This window comes from Pinus tabuliformis, chromosome 3_1 (assembly GCF_031772625.1).
Source record: "Pinus tabuliformis cultivar Carrire ecotype Pingquan chromosome 3_1, CPIR1, whole genome shotgun sequence".
NCBI lineage: Eukaryota > Viridiplantae > Streptophyta > Pinopsida > Pinales > Pinaceae > Pinus > Pinus tabuliformis.
In genome coordinates, this window is record NC_142301.1 from 418,750,313 (window position 1) to 418,766,751 (window position 16,439).

Sequence of the window (16,439 nt, forward strand, 5' to 3'; positions counted from 1 at the left end):
ACATTCAGTATCCAAACCTCCATATTAGCAACTTATAGATAGCTGAAAGCGAAATATTTGATAGATGGGGGTTGGTCCATAGGATGGTTCATTACTTGACAACTCTTATCGCGAAAGCTTTGACGAGTTGAGGTGTCAATATTGTTGATCTTACAATGTTCATCAACGAAGGTTAGTGGAGGTTACACTTTAAATGGAGGTCAAGTGACAGCTCAAAGATGTGGTGGTGAAAGAGAGGTGTTTGTGAGATTCCAAAGTGGATGTGAGTGCTAATGAAGACCAGTCATACATAGATTATTGTTATTATTGTAATGTGTGTTTTCTATATTTATTACATGTAAGCATTAAGTGGGTTATGGAAGTAATGCTTCCATGTGTTGTTGTGAGGTGTCATTGTGATTTCCCAAGCATTAGTTTAGAAGTTGTTGATTCCTAAGTTATGAGTTGGAGTCATGTCGTTTGAGTCATAATTTGTTGAAGTTAGTGACCTAAGTTTTATACATGTAATTGCTTTATGTGATCAATAAACAACAAGTGTGGTTTTGTGTTGTGTACACAATCTTTCTACTCTCTTCTATTTTTTCTAACTCATTCGTCATACTGGACATTGAGATTCCTAAGAAGTGAAGTATTTTGATGAACTCGATGACAGCACTAGAATTATCTCCCTCAATGGTTTATTTTAAACTCCTTCGTCATTTCCTTCATTTGCTAAGGGAAACTACAAGATTTATAATTTCATCCTTACTTATTCAATGTGCTTTTAGTTTGAGTTTGAACCGGGCTTATTAGTTGAAATAAGAGAGTATCAGGGCCTAGTTTCATTTTTAAGTGTTTTTGGAGTGACATTGTGTGTTGTGTATTCTTCATTAAACGTCTTACGTTTCAGGTGAACACTTCACTCATCGTTAGTGACATGTTTCACCCTCAACACAAAATATTTGTCCCTTATTATAGGTAAAGTGTTCACCAAAAACATTAGACACTTCACCAAAAACACATAATTTCACTCCAAAAACACTTGTCCAACACCACTTTTTGATTTTTCTTAAATTTTAATCACTCAAACACCACTTATTGATGGGTAAAATCCGAAGTCCCACAACTTAAATGACTTCATCCGTACATGATATCCCTCTAATGTCGTGTGGGACTCGTAATTATTTATGTGTTCTTTTTTCATGAAAGAAAAAACCAACAACTTTCTATTAAATAAAAGATGCTTGCATATAACATGAATATAACATATGTGCCAGTATATCCCCATATAACATATATGATTGATATTCAACGTCTTACAGAGAAAAAAGTAAGAACAACAAGCCTAGGGGCACCAAAACCTTTGTAAAAAAGACAAGTAACATGCCACACATGCCTGATAAAGAACCCCATATGGAGCACCATAAATAGCCCAACAACGAGCAACCACTCATTACAATGTCAATGTCGAAAGATACATTGACCAACAAGAAACAAACTAGAAGATACTTTGATTGGAAATGAAAACGACAAACACCAGAAGATACTCTAACTGGCAAGAAGCTTGGAGATGCTCCGACAAGCCCATCACAACCATGTAGGTTAAGAAGTTACTAGCTCTGGAACTCTTTGGCCCATTCACTTTGTTGCACCATAACACCCTCCTTCATAGCCAGAAAGAACTCCATGCAAGTAACCATCAGGCGTGCCAACCACATAACCACCATAAGTCCCAACGTACCCCATTGGCGCAAAACCTCCTGTATACCCAACATCGCCCCACCCAACCGAAAGTTGTAGTGCACCACCATATCAAACCACTCCAAGATTTGAACTGAAAACCCCCACTCGACCACCAAACCCTCGACCTTGTTGGCCCCCCATCTTCCAGCAAATAACCCAAGTCTTACTCAACACTTTTAAGTAGCCCGTTGGAGTCGTCTATCAGTCCCTCATCACCATCACTCTCTACACAATGGTGTCGAGCCTCCCGTTGCCCGCTGTACCACCAAATCCTCGGCGTCCTTGGCCCCCCATCTTCGAGCAAACAACCCAAGTCTCACTCAACACTTTTAAGTTGCTTGTCGGAGTAGTTCGATGCTCTCTCATCGTCATCACTCTCTACATAGCAGTGCCCAACCTCCTATTGCCCAGTGGACCACCAAGCCATTGGCCTTATTACCCCAAATCATCTAACAAACAACCCAAATCTCACTCAACACTTTAAAGTCATTTGACGCTCCCTCATTGTGACTTGTTCATGACATATTTATGTGTTCTTACACCTTGTTTGTTCCCTATAATTTTTATAATTGTACATTGTATTTTGCATGCATGTATATCTGCCATCAAACCTTACATAATTTTTTAATTTAGTTATATCTCAATATTACAAATAGTAATTATTAAATTTATATCTAATAAATTTATTTTAAAATATTCTTATAATTTAGTTATTATTAGATATAAAGAAAATAATTTATTATTCATAAATGTAATTTAAGTTATCATTATAAAAATATATAATAAATTAGTGATATTTAAAATAACAACTAATTAGGAAAAAGTTGTTTGTTTTTTTCAAACATGCTTAAATTTTGAGTTATCAGCGTATTTCTTCATACTTAAACCTCGAGTTATTACCTTAATTCTTCTGTTTAAAAGAAACCAAATTTAAATTAATAATTATTTTCAAAAAATTATAAATTATAAATAATATTTAGCCATCATTATGTTTTTAAAAATTGAATATCATTTCTAATTATAATGTAACATATCTATTAAAAAAAAAATAGAAAATTAAGTATCATATCTACCTAACATCTTCCCAGACTTCAATAAAATTAAACATTTGGACTATGGCCTACATGTCCACAAGTAAACGTAGACAAATGCATAACTGACGACTTTTATCTTTTATTAATATTTTTTAATTTATTGCCAGAAACACCGCAGGAATTGTTCCAACGGTTAAAAGTGATTGGAACCTGGATAAAAAAAATTCCCAAAATCACCACCCTAATAAAAGAAAATAAAATTATAAAATTCAACCATTTTTTTTAGATTTATAAAAATCCATTCAATTTTTTTCAAAATATAACTGAAATTTCCGTAACTTTCCACATTAAAAAAAAGGCATAATCGTTAGACTACGGCCGGCTAAATCGCTCCGTCTGACTGCCCATCTTCACATGCTCTCGCAATGGCCGCCCTTCACTTTCTGTATATCAGAGTTTTGTTGAGCTGTTCTTTGTTCATACCCTCAATTCCTTTCTACCGCAATATTTTCCCTGGTTTTCTTTATGTTCGCTCATACGCTTCACAGGTTTTTACCGCAAGATATCCCCTGGTTTTCTTTTTGTTCACTCATACACTTCACTGGTTTTCACCGCAAGATTTTCCCTGGTTTTCTTTATGTTCGCTCGTACGCTTCACAATTTTTTAACGCAAGATTTTCCCTCGTTTTCCTTGTGTTCGCTCATACGCTTCACTGGTTTTTACCGCAAGATTTGATTTTCCTGGTGTTTGTAGCGCAATATTTTCAGTGTTTTCTGCTTAATTTGGAGTAATTTGTGAATTTGTAGTGGAATTAATGGATATCTTTTCCAATATTCCAGAGGAAATCGGTCGAGAGTGCTTGCTCAGAGTCTCTTACAGGTCAATGATAACTTCAAAGCTGTTCGCAGAAGCTGGGAGGCTATGCTCTGTAGCCCACGGTTCTACGAGGACAGAAAGATCTCTGGGACTAGCGAGCAGTTTATATGTTTGATTCAGGCCCTTCTCAAGGGGAGTTGTCTGAGAAGAATAAGTGGCAGGCCACCTGGGCTTATGGGTTGACTCTATATGACCCTCTGCAGGGCGCTTGGGATCGGCTTCCTTCAATCCCCCAATTTTCTGATGGGATTCCCCTTTTTTGTGAGTGCGTTTGGTTGGATCAGAAATTGGTTATGATTGGGGGATGGAATCCCTGCCGCTAGGAGGCAATGAATTCTGTGTTTATCTATGACTCCAGCACAAGTAAATGGCGCTGCGGAGCAGATATGGCGACTCGCAGTGTTCAAAATTGAACACGTCACAGCCCAGTCAGGAGCCCTCCAACACGTAAGAGAAGTGTTAACCAAAAATCACTAGTAAAAAAAATTAAATTTCCAATTTTACAAGTTTAAAAAAAATTAAGTAATATTTTAAAATGTCGCAAGAAAGGCTGCCAATCCGTTTGGACATTTCTAAAATTTAACTAACAAAATTTAACCATCAGTGTGCCTTGTTCCTCCACAACCTAATCTATAAGTTCTAGAGTCTAAAGTATGCCGCTACCTGGGGCGAGAGAGTGTTGAAGGAATAAATAAACGTAATGGAGCATGGATAGTGTTGGATTACCATCTACGTCCAACCTTCTTCCTTTATTAATCACTTGGTGGCAGGAGGTTGTTGAACCTAATAAATAAATGTAATGGAGCGTAGAGGTTTTTGGATTAACGTCCAACCCTCAATCCAATCTTCTTCCTTGTTAATCAATGTAAAAATATTTACACTAAGGTTGTGATAAAAAGGCTTGGTCCTTCTCATTTTAGAACTCTTCAATGTTCACAACTCAAGTGGATGTTTCATATAATGGAACAGAGCCCATCCATGAGGAAGGTTAATTTACTTTGGTGCATTCTTTTATATCAATTTCTTTGATTTGCTTATTTGGTGGGGGTTATTGGTTGAGGGTTCAAACCCTATGTCCAGGGCTTAAAAAGTTTTGTAAGCTTTAACTGCAAGACATAGTATTACGTCTATCTTGAAGTAAGAGCGTAGAACCTAAGGGAGGTGCAAAGCTGGTTGCTCGACCAAAGGGAGAGCCAGGAAGTCCAGTGAAAAAACTTGTTGATTCTACGACTTGTTGATTCGACGCGAACCCTGGGAAGGGGAAACTTTGATTATGAACCAATCTACTTGTCTTATGATTACGAAAAACTACTAAAATATATATGTTGTCCTTGCCGAAATAAGGCTAAGACCACTGAGAGAAGGACATCAGAATTCCAAATTCCAACACGGTTTCACATATATTTCTCCGCATTAGACATCCTTTTTATTGTCCCGCTTTCGTTTTGTTTGTTTTAAACCCAGATCCATGGTCTCTTCTACCATTTTTTTGTTTTTATACCATTTCTTTTTGTTTCTATCGAAAATAGATCCACATTGAAATTCAATTATCTGCTCGGTCAGTGGCTATTGGGAAATAGATATAAAATAAGAAACAAAATTGCAAAACAGAGTTAATACACATTGACACAATTATACACCATAAGTATTGAGAGTTAAAAGTCTGGAAATAGAGAAGAACATTAATTTTGAACATATTAGTCAATATATTACAACACTACGCCATTTTTTCCAACTTTATGATATTTAATGCTCTTCAACATGTCTGTAGCCATTTTTTAAATAAAATATGACACAAAACACTACAGTGGAGATTTTTTATTTATGGAGTTTTGGGTTGGAACTTGGCAAAACTAGTTTTAAGTTATTTAAAATTTATTTTGAATGTTTAAATGAGTTTAAGTAAGCTAGTATAAATTTTTTTATACATGAGGATTGTGTGGAGTTGATAAATCGAATTTAAAATTATAGCTAATTCTTATTAAATCCTGTACAAATTTGATTAAAAAATATAGCAAAAGATTTCTAACACAGAGAATCCTCAGAATAAGGCAAGCATATAGATATTCACTTGAGATTCTCCACTCACATGGGATTTTTCCATAAATAAGGTGGTTGTTGCATATATTTTACTATCAATGAAAATTTATTTTTTTTTTCGTTTGAAAAAAAAAGTAACTACGAGAATGATATTTTATAGTTAGTTTTAGCCTTTGGGAATGCATTAATTCTGTGAGCTATAGGCAACATTGATTGGAATATTGAAACATATATGAAGTTGTTATTTATTTCATTCATAGGAATTTTGAATTGACTTGAATTTGGGAAAATGTAATTCAAATAACAAAACACTATAAAATTACATATCTCATATGACTTAGGATTCTAACCAATTGCATAAACCTTTGGCTAAATTGTTGTTAATCATTTTTAAGCGGTTTTTCCGGGCGTATCTACGTCCAACCATTGTGATATTCATAGTCAAGTTCATTAAATTTCACTGTGAAATGGTACAGGTTTGCTTTTGGTTGAAGGACACAAAAGAAAATTTTGTTGTTTATGTGTGTTTAATGTTAGTGAATGGAACTTTTTATTTGATGTGGTAGGAATAAGATTTGATGTAGAAATTCAGAATAAATATCATTGGTGACTTTCATTACCCATTTTCAAATCTGGATTACGCCTTACATTTGATGGGATTTTAATTATAGTGAGGTTGCGGTGGTGCACATAAAAAAAGGGCCAAAATTAAAGAATTACAAAAAGCATTTGCTTGATATAAATTTCAATAATACTTAGGCCAAATACTTTAATTTCAAAGGCTCAAAATGGAAGAATTACAAAAGGAATTTGCTTGATATAAATTTCAATATTACCTACACCAAATACTTTAATTTCAAAAGCTCAAAATGGAATATGACTTAAATTTTTTTATATAAACTTTGGAGTAAAATTATTCCTATTTAAATGTTGAAAATATATTTTCTAATCCTTCATAATGTGTTTCTTTCTATGATAGTGCACAATCTTTTGGATAGATAAAGAATATGACAGTGAAAAGTTCTCTAAAACGGGAACAAGAAAAATGAAGAGAATGATTAGTTGTGTGTTTCATCCACTTCACTGGCTATATCATGTTGATCAGGTGATAGAATTGTTAAAATAAAAGGAATATTGGATAATGGTAAAAGTTTTTATTGGAATGGTTAAAATAAAAGGAATAATATATTTTAATGGTAAAAGTAATTGTTAAAATTATTAACTAAAGAGTGACGGAAGGGCAGTGGTTACACATATAGCCATTGTTAACCTGCGCTGACATTAGTAGGAATTATTTGTTATGTTGGGCTGACATTAATAGGAATTATTTGTTATGTTGGGTTGACATTAATAGCAGGAATTATTCTATGCTTAATTATCTCTTGCTTTTTAAAGGGTAATGGATCAAGGGTAAAGGGACATGGTGTAATAAAAAATTTAATGGATACTATAAATTGGGTATATTCAACACAAATTATAAAAGATAAATCACTGGTTAATAGGGTTGATTTAGAAAACACTATTTCATTTTTGTATTTTTTTGTAAAAGGTTTATTTAATATACATTTGTGACTAGAAGTGCAATTTTTTTTTTATAACTTTTCATCTCCTAAAGAATTACATAGATATATGCCCTTCCAAATTAAATTGAGAGTAGCCCTTCAAATTTGATTACTGGTGGCGAGGGTTCGATCCTTCTTCGCCTGCTTTGTTTCTCCCATTGGGCTTATCTACGTCTCCGGAGGACACATCAGCGATAAAATTGCTTTGCGCGCTGCAGAAACATATGATGTTAAACATGACAAGTGGCAGGCTCTACCTCTAATGAACCAAGAGCGAGACTAGTGCCGCGGAGCTTTTTTGGATGGAAAATTCAGTGTTATGTAGGTATTCACAGAGTCGAATACAGGAAAGTAGGGAAGTATTTGATGATGATACAGGCGTTTGGAGCATAGTGGAGAATATGTGGAATATTGGGGGATGTCCGAGGTCGTGCTTAGTTGCGTGGGGCAGGGATGGAATTTGACGGGCATTTTGCCCGTCATAAGGCCTTTTGAACGTATTTGATGGTTAGAAATTTTTAAAGACCGTTTTTTCAGACGTGTTTGGAAAGGTTCAAAACGTATTTTTGACGGTTAACATTTTGCTGAAAACGTCATTAATACCCATTGAAGAAAGCGGAAGCGAAGGTAGTAGACTGAGTTTCCAGGCGTTTGTTCTCCTCGATATGGCCACTTGTCCGGCCTCCGACAAGCCATCCTGTCTCTGGAAACGTTCGTATCTCACCTTTCAACTACTTCCGTTTGGTGTATGTTTTTGTCATGGTCCTATTGTAAGTGATAATTCTTGTGTGTGAATAATTTTACATCCACACCATGCTTCAAATTAAGCTCGCTTCAATGAAATTTTGAAATCCTGGGAAAGGCGTCCAGGAAAACCTAAAGTAAATCTGCCTTGCTTTTATCTTTGTTTTCGCACATTATTTTGTCATCCAAATTGCACAACAGGATTTTGGTGGATGTTTGGTTGCTTTTGTTGGATGTCATGCAAATTAGCGGGAGGAGCATTGTTTTTGGGCTTTTAGTGGATGTTGGGTTTAAATTAATGTGATTTATTTGAACATTGGTATTTTCAAGTAGTAAAGAATAATTGATTGTGTGGAGCTGCATTGAAGCAAGATTTTCATTTTTGTGTTGTTAAGTAAGATTTGGAGCATAAAGTCAATTTTGACTATATTTGAATTAAAATATTTATATGAATAATGATGAGAATTAATGTCTTTTCATTACAATTTCAAGCAAGTTTGTGATTTTTTGTTATTTAAAATAAATTTTGAATGCATAAATGGATTTAGCACTCTAAAAATTAAAAATCCCTCCTAGATTTTGATTAAAATTAACCATAAAAAAGTCATTTAATGGATAAGAAATAATTTAATTAATTAATAATAATAACATATTTAGATAGACTTCCCTAAATAAAATAATCAATATCAAAAACATACCTCAATTAAATGGGATATCTTTTTAATATTGTATTTCAGTAATGAATTTTTCATTTAATAAATTTGTTTTGATGTAAATTCTATTTTTTTTGTTACAATGTATATTTTAAGACGACGAGGATTTCCTTCTTTTCTAAAATATTTGTGAGCAAAATTAGAAAAATAAATAAATAAAATTAAAAACAAAAAATAAAAAAATAAAGTTAATAATTATAATTAATAATTAAAGCAACTTAGATCCATCTTGCAATCTACCAAGTAGCGAAATATCAAATCCGAAAAAACTTTTATTAAAATATTTTATAGGAAAATATTTCAATTATAAAACAATAATTATTTATTATTTTAATATATTTGTTTTAATGTAAACTTAATTTATAATTTTTAAAGTTTAATAATGTTACTTAATTTAACTTAGTCACATTATGCTTAATCCAAATTTGAGTATATTGTAGAGTGCACCTTGCTTTGTTTAGGTGCAAACAAGAGTAGACAAATCTTTTCAAATCTGATCTCCCCATCATTTTAAAAAGTATATATTTATTTTAATCCCAAACCTATTAAACATAGATAAAGATTAAAAATATAAAGAATCAAAAGCATAAACATGTTTATGACAAAACAAATTTGAAGTCCAACATGATATATTTTTATCCAGTATAATTAAAGTTAAAGTATTGCATTTTTATGTCAAATTAATCTTAAAAGAATAAAGTTCTATAATATTGAAGTCCCCACTACACCACATATTGGAGAATGAGATGTTGATTATATTTTTTATCCATTTACATTTCATATAGGTAGGTGGCCCACATCTTACCAACCTTTTTAAAAATGTAGTAAAAGAAGTGACACATTTAGATTGGAGCATTTTGCTACTATGGCATAACATCTTTCCCTTTATGTTTCTCAAGATGCATTTAAATATGAGGAGATTCTTTTGCACATATATCCAATATCCATTTTTATTTGGATTTAATGCATAGCTTCCATGCAACATGAGGCATTTCTTTGCTTACATTATCATTGGAGCAATAGAATTTAGATACTTGTAAGTTGTGACATCAGTTTGAAACAACTAATAATTTGTTGTAAAATGAATTTCTCTTATTAGATGGATTTGAAAACTGTACGTTGGTGGTATGTTCTTGTGCCCTTTTAGGGTGTCATATATTTATTTTTTATATCAAACCTTATATTAGATAATGTACCATCAAGTAATCTACCTAGGATTGATTATATACTTTCAATAAGAAAAATAAACATGTTTCAAATGTTCAACATTTTTTTGTTGAAACGTCCACAATTGTAGTTGTCAAACTATTATAATTTAAATATATTTAATTTTTAATTCACATGTCTACAAGTTAGATTAAAGGGTATAGTCTCTAAATAATACACCAAGGTGAAAATTATTTTGATTTTTCAATGAAATTGTTTTGTCTAAAAAATAAACTAGTTAGATACTATATGGAGCCCTTTTAGAGTGAGTTTCTTATGGTTTTATTCAATGTTACTTCAATACACAATGGTTTTTTTGTTTATATATATTGATTTTACTACAATTTTGGTGATAAATACAAGGAAATATTTGATCGGAGCATGCTTTTACCACATTTAATACTTATAAGTATTTTCTCTCTAAGAATGTAATAGTGGAGGAAATCATAACAGAATCCTATAACATGATGTTAGGAGATCTACAATGTCCATTTATTATAATTTTAGTCTTTTAATTTTTAAAAGGTTCAAATACTAATTATTCATTCTTGTTAACATTAGTGTATATCTCATTATCCAAAGCAATGCTAAAATATATATGGTAAAATGTACTTTATCTTTAGATCCACTAGTATATATTAGATTAAGTAAATAATAACATAAACCATATTAATTAATCTACTTTTGAGTTTTTATTGATAACATTCAATAGTTTTACTATGTTGGTCATCTTATATGTCCCATAAGATATCCTTAGTCCTATCTCATATATACAAATGCTATGGCATGTCTGGGGCAAGGACATTTGATTTCAAGTTCCAAAGACTTTATTGTGAGTGTTCCATGCAATTTCAAACCAAGATTCGAGAATTAATAAGTCATTTGTGTGTTATGGTCATTTTGTTTTTTTTTTCTTATGATAAATATGTGAAAATTTAACATAATTATGTTATTGAAGGGTAATTTGATAATCAAGCATTTATTGGTAAAGAGTTAATTTATTGTAAGAACATTACTCTTGAAGGGAAAAATTGTAAACATAACATTTCATGACGTGGAGCATAAGAACCCAAAATGTAAAAAAGAAGAAGTGTATGATGGGTAAAGAGAAATCCAAATTCCAACCTTGGTTGTAATAAGTTAATAACACATAAATGTCCATTACGAAACGGCACACGAGGGATATGATGAATGTATGAAGTCATTGAAGGTGCGGGACTTCAGATTTTACCCGTGTTTGCGTGATTGTAATTTAAAGAACAATCAAGGTTATTTTTTAAGTAAATATGACATTTTATATTTAAAAATCGTACATTTATGTGATATATGTTTTAATAGAGCATCTTCATGAAATATTTAACTTTTATGTCATTTCAGTTCAATTTTTGGCAAAATTTGGGAGGGTCATTTATTATTCAAAAGAAACATTCAAATTATATATTTATGGAATTTTGGTATTACTATCTAAAATAAAGTTGAAATTTATATTGTTTTATTAGTTATTAATTTGGTCATCCCTTACTGTATAAAATTTGAAAATTGTTGGTGATTTTAAAAACACCCGTCAACATATGTTTTTAGATACTAATTTCACTAAATTATTGCTGATTTCCATTTTCTTTTGGATTCAACTTTATTCCCCTTTTTTATATAATCTTGTCTTCTTCAACACCCTTTGATCCACAACTCGTTTGGAGATTTAAAATCAAATAAAGGTCTTCTTGAAAACATTGGGGTTTGAGTAATCAATGGGAAATGTTCCGTCCACCCTATTCCATTAAAAGGATCTTATTTAATCCACCACATCCAACCACAAAGCATATGTTAATAACATTGTTTTATAATCATGCAAGGGATTTCCTTCACATCACCCCATACATCTCCATTATTTTATGCCCCTCGTCATAAATCTCTTGCATGCAACTTCTTAGATTGAGGTCAGATTTTGTACACAGGATCGGAGTGATGTTGTAAATAAGAAAGAGGTCTCAATGCGAAACTTGTCTTAGATAGTTTATAGGTACATATAGCAACTGAAAATAACTCTATTGAGGTGTGGAAAATGTTAGCTTTTATGTATGACAAAATTGATGATGTTTCTACCTATTCTATAGAGAAGAATGTTCATCTGCTTCATCAAGAAGTCATTACATTGCATATATTGTTGCTTAGTTGCAAACATAGCAAGTAGGATTGAAGAATTACTATGAGGTTTTGAAGGAATATCATGACTTCTTATTGATGCAGTTGACCAAAATGCATGAGTCTATTCAAATCCTATATGACTGCAAATGGAACCATGAGGAGTTGGAGGTTTAACAACTATAGAATGTTTAGAAGAAGACTGATGGTGTTGTGTAGCTAAACTCATGTATTGATTATATTTGCTTGTATTCCATTTGATTACAAGATCATTGGTGTTGATATTTTTGTTCCATCACATGGTTTATTGGCCATTAATCATGTTGTTTCTCCCAATTTTGAAAAGAACTCTATAGGCATTGGGTCACGACTATTGAACAAGGTGGGCTATACTAGAGGTGGAATTGGGAAGAATGGATAGGGAATTGATAATCCTATTTCCCTTGAGATACATACATCAAGAGAAGCTCTTGAATATAATGTTGTTACTCCTACCTTACTGCCTACATTCAATCATGTTAAATCCTCAAAGGTGTTATTTTTTGTAGGAGGAGTTCAAATTAGGTTGCTAGAAGAGATTCCCTTCGCTCAACATGTTTAGTAGACTAATGAGATGATTGACAATGTAATTTCAAATTATAGTGTTGTTGATCTATTGATATGAGTGGAAAGTGGTATCCACCCATGATATTCATCCCATGGTATTGAATGATGTAACTCAAGGAGGAACCAAAAATACTATAAATAACATGCCTCACCTTTCAAAAGGAAATTCAATGTTCCATGATGTAGATGTAACAATATTTTCCTTCCCATTTAATAAAGAGTTGGATTTTCATTGTATTATATTGTGCTTAGTTTCATGTTAGATTTTATGTTTTCTCTCCTCTCTGATCATTCAAGCCTTCTAGATCTCATCCCGCTAAGATTTGGATTAGTGGTATCAAAGCTAGGTTTGCTTGTTGCGTGCCCAACATAGTTGTTTTTCATTATCACCATTTCCATTGTATTGCCGCAATTCCACTCCTCCTTTATTTTTGGGCTCCTTTGGTGGGTTTTTGATACAGCTCAGGTTTGGTCTACTTTGTGCGACTAGTTTGATCCAGGTGGATATTGGTGCCCACCCACCTATTCCACTTGGACCCCCACCATTTTTTCTTTCAATTTCCTTAATTGTAGCAAAAATTATTATTTTTTTCAATTTTTCGAGTCGTAAACTTCTGGAGTCATTTTGAGGTCCTAAATTATGCTTTTTGGATAACAAGCAAAACAAAAACCTATAATAGGGGTTTTTAGTAGAAAGTTATAGTCCTCGGATATATATTTCTAATGAGGTATCCTATGCGTCAAACAAAGTTCGTATGCCAAAGTTATGACCCTGGGGAGTTGATGTACCAATTTACCCAAATGTGGCCCACATACTTTTTGCACTTCATCTCCTAGGGTTAGGTTTTTGGATGTTTAGGGTTTTACATTATTTATTAATAATAAAAAGGCCTTTGAGCCTCATTATAACACAATTCAGAAGGCATGTAGCCTCCACATCTCTTCTCATAGATGAGCTACCATCACCCGAACTAGTTTATTTCCATTATGCATGTAATATTTTTTAGTTTGTTATTAATGAATTAAAGTTTTTCTTTCATTGTAGCTCTATGTTTCTGTTTATTTCTGTATTTCATTTTGTTCCTACATAAATCTAGATCAATGGTATTAGAGTGGTATGCTCTCTCTCTATTTTTCTATTCATACCCCCAATAAGGTCAGGGTATAAGGAGTTGGGATTGAATTGGTTGAACCCTTGCAAGACTGTCCCCGCCAACACCGACGACTACCCATGGAGGAAGAAAAGAAAGATGAGGGAGCAGGAGATCCTATCAAACTGGGAGTAGGAGATCCTATCAAACTGCTGCTTGAAGAAACCCTCGAGCGGCAAAGGAACGAGATAATGGATAACTTTTCCCAAATCCTTCGGCAAATGCCAACAAGCTATGCATCTTCATCCAATAGTCACTTCGGAGGTGTTGCCCCTTCAAGGTACAAGTTAACTTTGACATCCCTATATTTGAAGGTCAAATAGATGTAGATGTCGTAGATAAATGGTTAAATATGTTAGAAGGATATTTTTTGGTTCATGATTTTCCAATAGGGAAAAAATTACTTTTTCTCTCCTCAAAGCCGCCCCCCACGTCAAGGACTGGTGGGAAACCTACTGTGAGAATAATGATGAGAGGGAACCCTCACTATTTTCATCTGCACCCACTTAGAATTATTTCCAAAACGTTGTCAAGGAACAATATTACCCTATCAGGAGCTATGAAGATAAGTACATAAAATGGACAACACTGCGGCAAGGAAGGGACCAAGATCTGTTAGAGTTCACAAATATTTTTCATACCCTTTGCATGAAGTTGGGTATCAAGTATTTTGAGTGGAATCTAGTACTCAAGTACTGTGACTGTCTACACAAATACATCCAAGACAATATGGAGTTCCTTGACATATCCTCGCTCGACGCCACATATCAATACATTGTCAAGATCGAGCAGAAATTCAAATAGAAGAAGCAAGACTTTAGATCTGCGAATCTGAAGTAAGGAAAAGGTGCCCCCAAACTACAAAACAAAGGTAAAATCCATGGCGAGGTAACCCAGAACAAACCATAGAAGCCGCAAACAAATAATAGCACAACAAATATGAAGGACACAAGGAAGTAGTGTGAGTTCCACAAGATCCCCACTCACAGCACAAGTGAGTTTCGTTCCAAACAGTTAATACTGCCAGAGTTGAAGGTTTCAGAGTCAAATGCATGTTTTGACTTTGAGTTAAACCCCGATAAGGGGAATGACAAAGGGTAGAAGTTTATTGATGTAGAACCCAGTGCCACAGTTGCCACCACCAAGGTCAAGAAGATTGAGCCTGAAGACCCAAAGGAAGGGCAACATCTCTTCCACACATAGATGTGGGTGAAGGGGTCATCATTGTTGTTCATTTTCAACATCAAGACCCAAAAGAACTTCATCTCAGCAGAAGTCATTAAGCAGCTGGGCCTTCTGACCATACCACACCCGCAACCATACACCATCGGGTGGCTCCACAAAGGACAAGATCTTCGCGTCAACTAACAATTTCGCCTTCCCTACAACATCAAACCCTTTATGGATGAGGTATTGTGTGACGTTGCTCCTCTTGAATTTTGTGATGTATTATTAGGCAAACCATACCTGTGGAAGCATTATGTTGTGTATTAGTCTAAGCCTCGCACTGTTATTATTATGTTGGGGAACAAATTTTACAAGATACTTGAGGTAGCCTCACCTACCACCATCTCTTTGATCTCTGCTAAGTGATGCAATAAGATCATTTGCGAGACTAAGGATTTTTTTTTCTTTCTCATTAACTCTCAAAATAAGGGGAAGATCGTGGCCACATCCATGGCCCACAGAAAGGGTTCCTCCATTCAGCAGAAGCAGGTGGATAAGTTTGTGGATGAATATAGGGACATCTTCTCCTCGCCCACAAGGTTACCCTTGCACTGCCAGGTCAAGCATTCGATCGATATGACTCCCATAACACCTCTACCAAATGGGTTGATATACCTCTGCTCCATTGTGGAAAATGAAGAGATCATGCGGCATATATAGGAGTTGTTGCAAAAAGGGCACATTTGACCAAGTTCCTCACCTTGTGGGAGCCCGATTGTACTTGTACAGAAGAAGGATGGGACCTGTGTTGAAGAATCTAGGGCAGATTGTATTAATGAGATTCTTCTTATCATGATAACTATTTATGAGGCATTTAGTCTTTTAGATTATTAGCAAAATATTTTTCTTATTATCATTAGTGTGTGTGTTTCTTACTTCAACAAATAGCTATCAAAGAAAATAGACAAGAGCACAAGATATGGCATTCTGCCAGGGCTAAAACCTATTGGAGAGGAAAACACGCACAAAATTCTTCTTATAGAGATTCTTATTGACGAACACCAAGATCACGACCCTTGACTTCCTGAGCCACTCCAAGAACAAGACACCCATCCTCTTTACTACTGATATCATCAACATCATTGTTGCTTCACCAAGGTCATATTTGAGACCATCATAGCTACACCATCATCAAGATCATTACTATGCATTAACTGAGTTTGTCACTGTACATTTATTGAGATCATTATTGAGATCATCACTGCATATTTACTGAGATCATTTTTGCATTTTTTAATTATGTTTTTCATCGAGATCATCGATTCATCAATATGTGTTGTGAGATCTGATTATCCCAATTGCACCGAGACGTGTTCACTGAGATTTTGTTATGACTGTGTTCGGTTATGATGAGATCAAGTATGTCTTTGTTTCTTCTTATCTGAAACTTTGACTGAGATGTTATGTATAATTTC

General features: G+C 33.8%; 1 pseudogene; it reads left to right on the forward strand.

Moving 5' to 3' along the window:
* The first annotated feature begins 3,571 nt into the window (after positions 1–3,571).
* LOC149187522 (F-box/kelch-repeat protein At1g80440 pseudogene) lies at positions 3,572–7,518 on the forward strand (annotated as a pseudogene).
* Positions 7,519–16,439: the final 8,921 nt, after the last annotated feature.